Source organism: Eubalaena glacialis, chromosome 11 (genome assembly GCF_028564815.1).
Source record: "Eubalaena glacialis isolate mEubGla1 chromosome 11, mEubGla1.1.hap2.+ XY, whole genome shotgun sequence".
Taxonomy (NCBI): Eukaryota; Metazoa; Chordata; class Mammalia; order Artiodactyla; family Balaenidae; genus Eubalaena; species Eubalaena glacialis.
Window position 1 is genome coordinate 13468509 of NC_083726.1, and position 15614 is coordinate 13484122.

The following is a 15614-nucleotide window of genomic DNA, read 5'->3' on the forward strand; positions in this document are numbered from 1 at the left end:
ATTGTACTAACTGTGATCACTCACCTTGGTTATAGCTTTTGGATTCCTGTACAACTTGTTTTTGAAGTCCCAAAGTACACATCTGACCTGAAGAGGTATCAGTTTGAAGATTACTTTGACTTAATCTAGCTCTGCCCTTCAGAGACACTCAAATGTACCCCTGGTATAGACTCACCTAAGAGAACATTCATTTGCAAACATTTTGTCTGAAATTTACCCATCTGGGCAGCTAATTTCTCATTGGTAAAATGCGGAGTTTAGATTATCAGGGATTCTTTTCTTTCCATTTTTAATTTTTTTCTTTTTTATTGAAATATAATTGACATATAAATTATATTAGTTTCAGGTTGTACAACATAATAATTTGATATTTGTATATATGGTGAAATGATTACTAATTCCTAATAATTAAAGTCTAATTAACATCTGTCAACATACTTAGTTATAAAATATTTTTCTAGTGATGAGAACTTTTAAGATTTACTCTCTGTAGCAGCTTTCAAATGTGCAATACATTATTATTAACTACAGTCACTATGCTGTAAATTATATCCCATGACTTATTTATTTTATAACTGGCAGTTTGTACCTTTTGACCACCTTCACCCATTTCATCCACCTCCCACCCCCCACCTCTTGCAATTATCAATCTGTTCTCTGTATCTATGAGCTCATTTGTTGTTGTTGCTTTGTTTCTTTTTGTTTTTAGATTTCACATATATATGGAATGGAAGAACAATTTAGGAGTTGTCAATATTTTCAGAGTGGGTATGCTTTCTTCAAATGGTGCAAGCCTCCTGGGGATTCTGATAGTTGCTTTCCTGGAAAAGGGAAAGAAGGGAGAAATGGTGTAACTCTTCTCCCCTGCCCCCATTACGGAGCAGCCCAGAATCATGTAATGAAAGCTCTTTTTTTTGGTAGGACTATACGGAGGAAATGTTGAGGGCTATTGGATTATAGTATTTCTGAGAGCTTCGGTAAACTCTCAGAAGTGAGGCAATTGAAGGAGCACACGTTTTGTTGCTGGAGAGGTGATATTCAAACCCCAAATGTATCTTTTATTAGTGAGAGTGAAAGGTTGTTCAAGGCTTAGCCTTGATTTCTCCATCTGTAAAATGGGGATGACCATAGAAGAGAAGAGTAAGTGAGAGATTGAATGTAAAATCATAGTAAATGCTCAAAAATGTTATATACTTTATCCCAGCAGGGCACTATGGGGCCTTCCCAGGACAGACATCACAACCAGCCCCATGTCCTCAGCCTGCCTCTTGTCTATAGAAAAAATTTAGCCAAAGTATAAATTTAATCATAGAAGTGAGAAAATGAAGAAACAAAGGAAAACAACCAAACAAGACAAAATAATAATAGTTTAGCCATTAAGTAAAGTCAAGAACCTTTAGTTCCTCCTCAAGGGCTATAGATAATATTCTGAGCCATATCCTTTGAGCTGTTTTGCAGGTACTGAAACCCCCACCAGGTGGAAGAAGTTAACTACATGGTGACCAGACTGTAGCCATGACATAAGCTGCTCCGTCTTGCATAATTCCAAGAACTGGCCTCAAGGAAATGGGAACAAACCAACCCTGGAGTTGAAGATGAACTGTACTTAAAGCAATCAAGATGACCAGACCATCACATGACCATTTTCAAGATGGTTGTAGGAGCTAACTGTGCTGTTCTGCACATAGCCCCCCTTACTCTACGTGTGCACCCTTGAGATTCCCCTTTAAAAGCTCTTGCCCCTTGATCAGCAGTGGAGGAGTGGTTCTTTGGGACATGAGTCCACCTTCTCCCCAGGATTTCTGGCTTCCTCAATAAAGCTATCTTAACTTTTACACAACACTTGTCTCTCAGTATTGGATTCTTGAGCAACAAGCAGCCGAGCCTGAATTAGGTAACAATGCCTTTTTTCTAACACCCTGCATCTATGATTCAATGAGTAAAGGTTACAGGCATCCATATTTTAACTGTGTATTAGGAAGAAATTTCTAATATTGGGGGTCTCCCAGTAATGGAATAGACTGATTCATAGGATTCTGAGCCCCCCAACTCCTGTTGTCTCCTGCTATTCCTGGAAATAGTCAAATACAGTCACAATAATCTGCTTTTATTATAAAAGATGATGAGATAGGAAGTTGGATTAAATGCCACTTAAACTCAAAGACTTTAGGATTCTTGAGAAGTCACTTCTAATTTTTAAAATTCCCTAATGGATAAACTAGATGCTTTTAAAGACATTCAGATTATTCATAGGAGTTTATAGGGAGAACACCCTTGTTACCCAGAGAAAGAAGATCCTCAAATATGGGCTTGATCATGGAAGGAAAGTTCTACTGACATTATTTAAATTCAAGGGCATCCACCTCCTTGGGATACCCTTGAATTAATTGCTTTAGTGTGTAAAAATGGAGATTACACAGGTCACAACTGTTAACTGATAAAATGGACAGAAAAGTATTCAACAAAAGGGTTTCTCATTTACATCACACCAAAACAAACAGTTCCACTTCTTGTCCTCTGTGAATTGACTTGAACTAAATTTAGCGTTTATCAGAGGGAGGGAGAATAATTCAGTCTTACAGGTTGCTGTTGCCTCTTTTACTTAGAGAGAAAGCAAGGTTTCATGATGAAATCCTAAGCTTCAGCCCCATCCCTGCCCCTGACAGCTATATGTCTTTGGGCTAGTCATACAATGCCCTGGAATTTCATTTTCCTCATTTGTAAAATAAGGGTAAACTTTAAACACCTTGTAGAGCTGTTGTAAGAAGAGTTGAGATTTGTTTTCCAAAGTGTGGTGTTTTTTGTTTGTTTTGTTTTTGTTTTGTTTTCAAAATGGTACAGGCCCTTTGGAAGACAGTTTGGAGGTTTCTTACAAAACTAAACGTACTCTTAACATACAATCTATCAGTCGTACTCCTTGGTATTGACCCAGAGGAGTAGAAAACTTATGTCCACACAGAAACCTGTACAAGGATGTTTATAGCAGTTTTATTCATAGTTGCCAAAACTTGGAAGCAGCCGAGATGTCTGTCAGTAGGAGAATGGATAAACTGTGGTACAACCAGGCAATGGAATGTTACTTAGTGCTAAAAATAAATGAGCTATAAAAACATGAAAAGACATAGAGGAAACTTTTATTACTAAGTAAAAGAAGCCAATTTGAAAAGGCTACATACTGCATGATTCCAACTATATGACATTCTGGAAAAGGCAAATCTATGAAGACAATAAAAAGACCAGTGGTTGCCATGGATTTGTTGGGGCAGGTGGAAGAATGAATAGGTGAAGCACAGAGGATTTTTAGAGCAATGAAAAGACTCTGTATGATACTATAATGATGGATCCATGTCATTATAAATTGGTCCAAATCCATAGAATGCACAACAGGAGTGAACCCCAAGGTAGGCTATGGACTTTGGTTGATTATGATGTGTCAGTGTAGGTTCATCCACTGTAACAAGTGTACCACTCTGGTGGGGGATGTTAATAATGGGGGAGGCTGTGTGTGGGAGCAGGGAGTATATGGGAAACCTCTTCACTTTCCTCTTTATTTGCTGTGAACCTAGAACTGCTCTTTAAAATGTCTTTAAAAAATGTGTTTCTTGGGTCACTACAGTTCTGCCTTTGAAGGGGGTATAAAGAAACCAAACAGATAAAGTCTGGGGCCTTTCACTCCACAATCCAGAGTAGCTCCATATTGGCTTCAAGATTTTAAGCATTTGAAAACCCTTAAACTCTCATTTATTCATTCAGGTACTCACATATGTATACTTTGTTTTGCTATATGCCAGGCACTGTCGTAGACCATGGGGATACGATAGTGATCAAGATAGACAAAGTCCTGGCCTTCATGGGATCATATTCTAATGGGATAATGTTCACAGGACTGAGGGGAAAATGATTATTATTTTACCAGAGGATTGATTCTAAGAAAACCAACAAGTCTGGCTGCCACTTGGAAAACATGTGAAATCTGAGTCTGGAAGCCAAATCTCTATGTCATATTTCTCAAGAAGTTGTGCCCATCTGGCCAAAAATGCTTTTGCTTTGGAGAAAGGGAGTTGCCAAATGGCAGGATGGGTTCCAGTGGGATAGTCCAGGCATCCTTCCCCGAGTTGGGGCAAGAAGCCCACTGTTCAAAGTAACTTGCCAAACATCCTCTTTGTGATATGAAAAATTCACCACTCTCCACTCTTTAATCATATAGCTGCTTAATCTGCAATCAAAGGCTGTCTGTGGATTGCCTTGGGCCAGTTTTTCCTAGGCATGGGTCATTTCCATGCCACTTTTGAGGTATTTTCTCTCTCTCTATTTTTTTTGCCATATCCACATACCTTCATTATTATTATTTACTCACTATACAGGTTTAAATCTACTCACAATTTACTCAAATTTACTTAAATAAGAATCTCTAGTAAATAAAAAACTGGAACCATTTTCCAGAAACCATAAGGTATGCATAGGGAATAAATACTACACAGACAAAATAATGTTATTAAAATCTTAAGTGCTGTCTGCTAAAGATTTTGAGCCCAAGACCTGCTCTCTCTTTGTTAAAATATACTATCGCAAGGGTTAGAATCCTGCTAAAGATATGCTGACACTAAACTGGGACTTTCTGCTTGCCTTATTCAGAAATATGGAAATTGAAAAAGAACTGTCTCATATGTGACTCAATGTTATTTAATTCCATGGTCGCATACCACCTAGATGCATCTCACACACCACCCATTGACCTAAAATAAATAGACTGCTGGATAGTTCTACAGCAAAGATGTGTTTATTCAAAATCAGCAGAGAATTGCAACTGGGGTCTGCAACCATGGCGAGCCACGTGCAAGTCTCCACATAGCAAGGGAAGGAGGACCCTTTTATAGAGGAGGAAAAGAAATTGGGAGGGCTGTAGTAAACAAGGAGTCTATGGCATTTCATTGGCTGAGTCCTTTCCAGGAAAGAAGAGGAGTCTTCCTCCTGTTGGGCTCAGCTGTCATCGCAGGGCATGAGAGCTCCCCCTTCAGGTCTCCTGACTCTATTTAATTGTGATTTCTGTTTATTAATTTTTAATACACCTAAACTCATTTCAAGTCTCACCAGTGCTGAGTGTTCCACGTTGGGGAAGCTGTTTTGCGGGAGCTTGACTTTTGTAGACCTTAACATTACGCTCTGTGACGCCTCAGATCTAGCAGACCAGCCCTGGATATGCTTCCACACATCACCCGGTCTGTGAGCCAGAGATGAAGTCCCAGTGTCTCAGCTCCAAACTCATTCTTTTTTACTCTGTTTCTGATGCTGAGGCTGGGACTTTGCAAACCACAGTTCCCCCTTACCAGAGGGGTTCTCATTAAATTCTGCCAGTTGGAGGCATTTGAGGGATTCCGCATGGCAGGAGGAGGGAGAAGGGACTTGCTCTTCTCCTTTTGCCTGTAGAAGTTTCTGTTGGTTTTGCCCAAGCAAGGGCCTTTCACCTGTCATGGGCATTGGTTCCACTCTCCAGACTTTTTATGCACTTCCAGGATCAGCCTCATTGCACCCCTCAGAGATGCCCTTGGCAGCCAGTCAGTACCCTTCCCTTGGACCATACATCTGTACCTCATCTCCACCAGGACCTGTGAACTTCTCAGGTACCACTATCAACGGGGCAGCACTCTATTGTCAGATATCTGAGTCCCAGCTCCTCATAGCCACTCTTCCAAGTCATTAGGTTTTGGTGACCCCCAAGCTCTCCCTTTGTTCCTGTAACCCTACCAGTGGTGGTTGCTTCCTAAAGTTACTATCTCTGTGGTGCTTCAGTGCTCCCTTTTGGCTTTTTCTGTTCTCCAGCATCTGTTAACCAATTCCTTTCATCACATTCTCTTGGTTGAAATACCTAGTCATTTTTGTTTCTTGACTGCACCCTGACTGACAAGTATTTGCTTTCATCTTTCTCACTAGAGGGAACTCATTAAGCACAGAGATCATTATTAAATATTCAACCAGTGTTTTCTGAATGCTTCCTTTATAGAAGGAAACAATTTCACACTCTTGTTATCACTGCTGATCATCCCTTCCTACTTCTGATTCAGTGCCCCTGAAGGAAGAGCTGATAATCTGATTGGCTAGCACCCAAGACGTTGGCTTTACATCATTCCCTAGTGGTCAGTGTTCCCAGGAGCCACGCCCTCTTCCGCACCACCACTTTCACTCTACATTGGGTCAGACCCCTTTTAGGATCTAGCCATCTTTCTCTTTCCCCCACAGACAACTCAAAGTATGCTGCTCATAAGATTTTGATTCAGAGGAAAATAGGAATCTCACTTGGGCCTCCAGGGCTAAGCCCAATAATAGCTCAAAGCAACTTTTAGCATACATAGTGATCCCTCTATATCCATGGGTTCAGCATCTGCAGATTCAACCAATCACAGATTGAAAATATTTTTTTAAAAAGTCCCGAAATTTCCAAAAAGCAAAACTTGGATTTGCTGCATGCCAGCAACTATTTATGTTGCATTTGCACTGTATTAAGTATCATAAGTAACCTAGAGATGATTTAAAGTATACTGGAGGATGTGTGTAGGTTACATTCAAATATTACACCATTTTATATAAGGAACTTGGGCATCCATGGATTTTGGTATCTGCGGGGCGTCCTGGAACCAATCCCCCATGGATATGGAGGGATGGCTGTACATTGGGGTTTGTGTGTACTGGATCTGTTAATGATAAAGTGGAACTTTTACATATCCTCCTATTGGTTTTTGTGGGTTTTGCTTCCTTAGGAACTTGGTAGAGATGAGAGTTGTATTATTTTCTATTACTGTATATCAAACCACCCCAAAACCTAGTGGATTAAAATAATGACCATTGATTTGCACATCATTCTCTGGGTTGGCAATTTGGACAGGGTTCATCTGGGATGGCTCATTTCCACTCCACCTGGTGTCGGCTGGGCTCATTCATGTGTTTGCCATCAGTTGGTGGATCAGCCGAGAGTTGGCTGTCCCTGGATGCCTGATGATTGCCTAGGGTGATGAGGGCAGCTGGACCACATGTCTCTCAACGTCCAGTTAGTCTGAATGTCTTCATATGGTGGCTAAGTCCCAAAAGCAGCAAGACAAAGAGAGTGAGCACTAATGTGAAAGTGATTTTCATCCCTTTTCTACCATTCTATTGGCCCAAACCAACCAAGTCACATGACCAAGCCCAGAGTCAATGTGGGAAACGACATGAAGTATAAAGCCTTGCATGGTTTGGGGTCACACTCACCTTTCTGGTTCTGTCTTTAGCTAGACTCTCCCCACCAACCCCCACCTCACCAATCTCCTTCCTCCAGCCTTCTACCTGCCTCACTCCAACCCTATCTTATGATCTAGACTTATGAAACTAATTGCATTCCCTACCTTCTCCATGTTTACTTGCACCTCTGGCCCTTTGCACATGCTATTTCCTCAGCCTCGGACTCTTTCTTTTTTTTATTTTTTATTTTTTTATTACCACCATCCCTCCTCTGCTTCTTGTGACCAGTGCTGGTCATTCTTCAGCATTAAATGCAACTTCCTACTGGAAGCTTTCTGCCAATCCTCTGAGACTGTGTAAACCTTTCTTAAAACATGTTTCCATGGCACCCAGCTCCTGTCCTATTACATAAGATATGGAACTTGTCTGTTTGCTTATCTGTACTCGCACCAGACTATGGGTTTTGTAAGGATAAAAATCATGCACATTTCTGTGCCTATAGCCCATCAAATTTGTTTTCTCTAACCTTCCTGAGCAAAGAGTTCTCTAGAATAGAAGAAAATGTTTCCCTTTTGCATTATGATAGCATGAGAACAGGGCAAGCTCAGGACATTGAGACGTGGCATCTTCCCATCCTTTCTGGACTCATGTTTGGTTAATGTGCTCTATAATTGGCTTCCTGACTTTGAAATGTTCTCCTCAGGAAGCAGTTTAACTACCAAACACAGTTACTCTAACAACACGCTCCCTGGGGGTGTTGCTGGAGTGGAGAAGAGAAGATTTAACTGCTAAGATATTAAGATTTTTTTCCCTATTTTTTTTCTTATAAAGATCTTATATTCATAGACATAAATGGAGAAAAATTGACCCACATGGTACAACAACAGAGAGATGACTCAGACAGCTAGATTAGAATTTAACTGCTCAGAGCTGTACCTCAACAGAACCCTCAGTGTTCCTGCTTACAGGACATGTGCTACAGGGCAAACCCCAGGAGTACCTTAGTGAATAACCATTGTTTGACCTTCAAGGCTTGGAAGGACATCTTGCTTTTGATCAGAAGGACCCCTCACACACATACCATCCCACCACCCTAAACATCAGTGTGGAAACAAGAGAAACTGTTGCAAAGTAATTAGTCACCTAAAAAGGTACATCTAAAAGTCTATCCCCCTCAACCCCAGTGGTCATTGAATTTGGATGCCATATCTTGTTCACAATGTACAAACACAGCCTTGTGCATAGAAGATACTTAATTATCATATGATGAATAAATTGATAGTGTTGGTGAATGGGAAAATAAAGTCCATATTCAAGCCTGTGTTCCAAGTGTGTAAAATTATGAACAAGGCATATCTTCTAGAAGGTGTTGAACAAGTCTTTGTTGAATGAATGAAGGAAGCTGAGGCCCTAGAGAAGGTCAACACTTCCAATAAACACATTAATCTCAGGAGTCAGCCTCTTCATTTTGACATTTCTTCCAAAGAGGAAGTCAATTATCCCTGAAATATGACCCAACACTTTGTCTCTGATTATTCTTGAATATATGAACAAAAGAAAAAAAAAGAAAGGTCACCTGGGGAAATAAATTTTAAGATGGTAAGCTTCGAGAGAGAGATTTGATTCAATCTGGAACATCCAAGATGGAAACTTAATATGTAGCAATGGAAGAACTCAGGCAACGCCTCTGGGCAGAGACAGGAGTCCTGCCTACTGCTTTTCACTCCAAACTTCTATTTTGGAAAGATGCAAGGTCATTAGAACATCAAGGCTGGGTCTGAATAGAAGACTACTTGGTTCTGCACCTCTTCAACTACATAAAGCTGCAAATTCATCTCAATATGAACAGAAAGACAGCACATGGCATAAAGCAAGAGTTCCGCGTTACGGGTTGATAAACCTGTGTTCAAATTCAGGATCTCCAGATAACAAACTCTAGGAACTGCATAAATTATTTCCCCTTTTCAGGCTTTAGTTTCCTCATCTGTAAATAATGACAATAATGTTTCAGATTGTGGTAAGCAGTAAAAGAGAAAATGATTTATAATGAGCAATGCTACATAGTGCAAGAGGTAATTGTCACTACTATAAAGACAGAGCTCTCATCTACAGAAACTTAGAATCTAATCAGAGAGATAGATCCGTGTTTAAAGCTGGAATTCATGGAAATCTGTATTCCTAATCCGTCTGTTCCTTGAGTGATTTTCAACTGTTATTTGTTCATTTAACAAATATTTATTGAGCATGCACAACTGGTCAGATAATGTGCTGGGCACTGAGGGGATATCATGGCAGGAAGAAGAGAGACAACCCCACTCTTCTCATGGGCCTTCTAAGTGAGTGGGTGACCTGCAGACACATGCAAACAGGATGTTGAGAGCTTCTTAAGGCAAATCCCATTTGGTTGCCTCCTCTCTCTTTCTTGAATGCTGTGATCACTCTAGTTATTTTAACTGCCTGATCTTTGAAGGCAAATGAGTTGGCAATAACTGGGCAAACTATTTGGCTTTTTCTGTGTATGCTGAATGTGATATATGAGCAAAGAAGAAGGTTAAAATAAGCCTGGCCATGGAATGGAAATGAAAAGCTTGGGTATGGAAGGACAAAAATCTTGGGGATTGCAAGGATTCCTAGTTTGAAAGTTTTCATTGACATTAATAATCCAGTTTAGATGAAGGAACGCCTATGTTTTTCCCTGGACTGGCTTTTTAGACTGAAGTTTTAGGAAGGGGGCCTTTGTAGAGGTAGGTACTTGTCTATGTGGCCCTTTTCTCTAAAGTCACGACTAAAAGGAAAGAAAATTGATGACTCCTTCTTCAGGAATGTAGACAAAGCTGAAATCGCCATCTTAGTAAGAAGGACTCTGAGGAATAGAAACATGGGAGAGCTTGGGAAAGTCCAACACTTTTTTCTTTTTTCATTTCCTTTTTCATACAGATCAGCAGTGAAAACTCTTAAAAAAAAAAAAAAGAAAAAAAGAAGGGACCACTTCTTTAGGAGAAGCTGAGAAAAGAAGATGTGAGTAAACTATATTCTACTCTGCAGCCAGAGTGGATCCTAAGCAAAAGCCTGGGTGGGGTCTGCCTCAGAGGCAACACACTTCCAGGGCCTCTGCTGGTGGGAGAGTGGGGAGAATTCGCTGTCTGGATGCTGACCTCGACCAAAGAAGGCAGCCTGGGCCTGAGCCTCAGAAAGACCAGGGACACCTATTGCAATAGTCTTGAATAAAAGTCTTCTTTACCATTTTAAGTGTCAGAATAATTTTATTTTTAACACGAACTCTAGTGAACCTATAGAATAAGGACCAGAGCCTGTGACCCACAAATCTGAGCTCTTTGTCCCAATCATTCAAATTTATGGGTTCATACTACTCTACGCATAGCCTGAGAGAGGTCCACTCTTTTATGGATCATAGGGAAGCCTTATAGCAGGTCTTACTATTTACAATCTTTTCTGCTGCTATCCACTCTCCACAATGTGTTGGAGAGTATTTCTAGAGCATGCATGACAGGATAAATTGACGGCCCAAGAGCAGGCTCTGTGAAGAGCGAGGCTGAGTTATCTCTGAGTTTACATATGGAGGGCTGGAAGCCAGATGCAGCCCTCTGATGTGTTTGTTTGACCCACAGAGTCTTTTTAAAAGAATCAGTTAGTTGACACTTTAACAATGAAAATCAACCTGGAGAGTTAGCTAAAAGTCTAAATTTCCTCCCTTGAAAAAATGGAACATCTGGCCATAATGGGTCAGCATTTCTAAAGGCAACAATCCAATGGAGAGCAGGAGCTGTTGTTCTCCTAGATAAGGCATGCATCTCCCAGTTTGTCCCAGTCCCCACCATTCCCTATCGCCACTCCATTGAGTTATTTAACCACCTAATCTTTGAAACCGTATGTGTTTTTAACAACTGGGGAAACTACTTGGCTCTTTTTTTTTTTTTTTTTTTTTTTTTTGCTGTGTGGGGTATGCAAGTTAAGGGGAAGAGTAGAAATGTACATAACAAATGTTGGGTGGGGAAGGAAGAAAAAGTTGGGGAAAGGTATCAGAAATGGCTAATGGAAAAGTCTGATGAAGCAACCCACACCACCTTCCATAAAATCTCTGCGTTTGAATGCCTCTGTCATTAGCTTTGAGAGTTATAGAAAAGCATTGGGAATCAGCTAAAGGTGGGCACAGCTCAAGAGCAGAGACTGTCTAGTGTGTAGGCTCAACAAAGCATGGCCTGTGGATCTTCCTGGTCACATTATTCTCCTGCGTTAAATCTATGTCCCTCTTTCCTACTCAACTGTGGGCCTCTCATGAGCAGGGACCATTCTTTTTCCCTTGTGTCTCCTGTATCTTTCTATCACTTTCCTGATTAAATCCAAGTTCCTGAGACTAGAACATAGGACTCCAAGATTTGATTTACTTCCCAATTCTTTTTTCTCACTACTTCCTCTTCATGATAAACTCCATCATTACCCAAATGTTTAGAGTTCTCCAAATGCACTTTATTCTTCTATACCCTTGTGCCTTCACATTTGGTGTTTCCACTACCTGCAATATCAAACTTCACCAAGCAAATATAAATTTTTTCTTCAAGCCTCAACTTAAGTATCTCCTTGTCTTTGAATTAATCCTGGATTCTCATTTTTCCACAGGCCAAATGAGTCATTCAGGTGTCTTTGTACATATCTGCATTATATCCATTACATTCATCATATTGTGGTATACTTGCATCTTTACAGGATTATCATCCCAAAGGTATTCAGAGCAAAGGATAATAGTAAATGTATTATTCCATAGCTCAGCCCCCACCAGTTAATGTTCTACAAATGGAACATTGGCCCATCCGTGAGCCTTTCTCTGACCTTTAACCCATGTGCTCTCTGCTGAAGGGACAAGTGTGGGGATGGATAAATGCATACATGGCTTAAGAAATGGAAAAATGATTCCTGAGGTGTCCTAAGGAGACTGCTATCCTCTGTGCCCATGTAGTCTTGGTTCCCACACACAAGGATGAATCCCCTCACACCCAAACTATCTGTAGACTTAACATCCCTACCATTGCCTGATGGAGCCCTGTACCTGTGTCCTCCTAGCCTAGAAAGTGCTATTGCAGATGCTACTGCTTAGCATCCATAGTGCCTAAGGCTCTGTCTCTGGTCACAGAATCTCTCATGCAAGGGGCCAAATTAAGCCTCTGGCATGATTCTTCAAAGTATGCTTCGTAATTGGATCAGCAGATGTTCCTTCCCTCTTGCCTGCCATTTTTCTTACCATGCAGTGAAAGCCTTCCACAAGGGATAAACCCCACACTGGGAACGTTCTCATTTATCAGCCACTCGCACCATTCTCTGGGTGTTTTTTTTCCTACTTCCATGGAGCAGATTCAGTGCCCTCCATAGGGGAAGTTGCCCCTTCAGAGAGTTCGCCCCAGTTTCCAGGCACCTCCCTTAACTTTCTGCTCCCTCCTCCCATTTCCAGTTATATCTCATTCAGCAGGCTTGACTTAATTCTTGTGATTCTCTTGGATGCTTTTGTCATACGTAGAGGTTTACCTCTCTCACTAGACAGAGGAGGAAGAGTGGGAACCATCTCTTCTCATGTTTATGGGACCTAGCCCCACACCGGCCAAAAGCAGTTGCTTAATAATTACTTATTTAATTAATAACAGTCTTAAAACCTGGCATTTAGTTGTAATAATAACTATAATACTAATGACACCTACAATGTATTGATTACTGGCATACATAAATTATGTCATTTAATTCTGCCCCGAATCCTGAGTGGTCATATTATTTTTTCCATTTTCCAAACCAAGGCTCAGAAAATGTATGTGACTTGCCCAAAGTTACACAGTTTAAAAGTAGTACCCACGTTTTTGATTGGAAGGAAGACCTGATTTCAAAACACATCCACAGAATGAATGCAAGAGTAACTATGTGAACGTTTCCATTTAGAAGTAAATAAACAAATAAGCGGGGTCTAAGTATTGCAGTATAGGCACGGTCATATCACATCCACAAATGCTATAAAACTGCACAGCCCTTATGAGACGCAGGTGCCTGGGGTCTTAGAAGCAAGACGCTCGGGTACCTTTCAGTCTTCAAATTGTTGCTTGGCTGGTGAAGAAGACGCAGGAGTTAGGGTAGGGAGGAGGCAGGAAGAAAGGGGGAGGAAGTCGACAGGATTTTGCTCTGTTCTGTTCGTCGTTCTTTGGCTGGACACACATTTTTCTCCAATTCAAAAAAAAAAGGGAAAGAAAAGACAGAGATCTCTTTTGCCTCTCTCTGCTCTTCCTAAACTCTCAGGCTCTTTCCCACAGGTCCACAAAACTATCAAGTACCCACTGAAGTGGAAAAAAAGGAGATGTCTTCTATACTTCAAGTCACAATCCTAGGAGCACCTCTGACATGGATCTTTCAAGGAAAAGACTTGATCCATTGCCTCAGTAATTACACCGTCCTCCACAAATTCCCCCAATGATTCCAGCAGACCTGTCTCTCACTGGAAGAGGTGACCCGGGACAGGAAGAGCTTCATCTTATTGACGCAGGTGAGAGGGGACTCAGAGCCCTCTTCTTTAAGTGGATTTTGCTTGTGTCCTCAAGACTAGGGCTGAGAGGGGTGTTGAGCCTTCTTGCTGAGCACACTGTAGGTCCCCCAAAGACCTGGCATCAGGGGCATGGAGGTAGCAAACCTGATATGTTCTCTCTGATCTCAGGAGTTTTCCCCCTTGCTGTTCTCTCATCCTCAAAATGTGCTTCTCTGGTCTCTTCATCCAAACAATTTGAACCTAGACTCATGATCTCAGCCAAAATATCACCTCCTCCAGGAAGTCTCCCCTCACCTTCAGATTTTGTCACAGTAGTAGACTGGTCGAGAGTGTGGGAGCTGGAATCCCTAGGCCTGGAATTGTACCCATAGCTACCACTTACTAGCTATGATCTTTGGGCAAATTACTTTACCTCTCTGTGCTTCAATGTTCCTTTTTAGTATTAATTGGGAGAATAATGTTGTGAACATTGACTAAGTTACAGCATATAAATCACACAGAACAGTCCCTGCCATGTAGTAAAAATTTCATAACTGTCAGTTATTGTCATTATTATTATGATTTTTCTTTATTGCACTTTGGCACTTGGAGTTATTTGTTCATCATCAGCATTTGCCCCGAGACTTCAAGATTCAAGAGGTTCAGCGAGTGTGTCTGTCTTGTTTACTGCTAAATTACAACCGCTTTGCATGACACATCAAAGACTGAATAGATTTTGAATAATGAGTGACTCAATCAATGAACTGAAAATCTTCGGCAAACAGTGAAGTGACACCAGCTCTCTCTAAGAATATCTATCATGTTTTCTTTTAAATCCCTAGCAGAATTTCAGCCTTCCAATAGACAAGAAAGAAATATTTTTGGATGAACCAATGATACTTTTGGGGAAAGGTGGACGAACAGTAGAGATAAGAAACGCAATCGCCAAGCATGTGCCAAAATGCCAGAAAGGGTTTGTTCTTGCAAACGCTTAACATCCAATGAAAATCATCTAGGATAAAGGGGCTTGCCATGTAGCAACCTATGAAAACACAAAAAAGGAAGCACGGTGGTGGCTGCCAAATGAATATGTTTCAGGCAGCTGAGGCCAGGTTGTGCTGTGGGAAGTGAAAGCAAAAATAAATACCTCACTACTTAAATCAATGAAGTTTGATTTGCATTCCTGCTCTCTGTGCAGCGCTGGTCTACGGGGAGTCCCTGGAATCCCACAGGCACCAGGCTAACAGGGCCTCTACCATCTTATAACGTCACCGTCTCAACACAAGACTTCAGGGTTTTCAGCAGCAAAGGGAAGAGCACGGAGAATCACACACCCAGCAGTTCAGGAAAAGAAACAGAGTCTCGGATCCTTTGGGTTCTGATCCGAATTGGCACCACTGGATCTGAATCTTTTATACAATTCCTAGAAAGCAAAAGTCTTTGGTAGTAGAGCGGAAGTAAAAATGCATTATCTGAAGAGCCGGTACCAGCATTTTTCTTAAGGAGGAAAACGCCTTTTTTTTTTTTAAGGAAAATACTTTAGGAAGCTACTTGGGGTAGAAGGTGGGACTCTGAAAGCATGGATGCTGGCAGGAGCTCTGGGAGCAAATACGCCATTCTGCGTGAGATAAAAGAGACGAATTATACTCCAATAAAGATGTTTAAAAAAAAAAAAAGAGACGAATACAAAGGAGAGGACATCTCGTTTGTTCCTAAGAAGGGAAAGATGGTTAAGAGAATGAAATGATGTTCTTGAGATCTAAACCATGCCCCAACTTTCCTCTCTTACATACATGTCTTCAGTAAAGTCAACCGACACAAAGACTGCCTAATGCGAGCCTATTGTGCGTGAATGTATGTGTGAGGGAGGCTGAGTTCCTATTTAGGC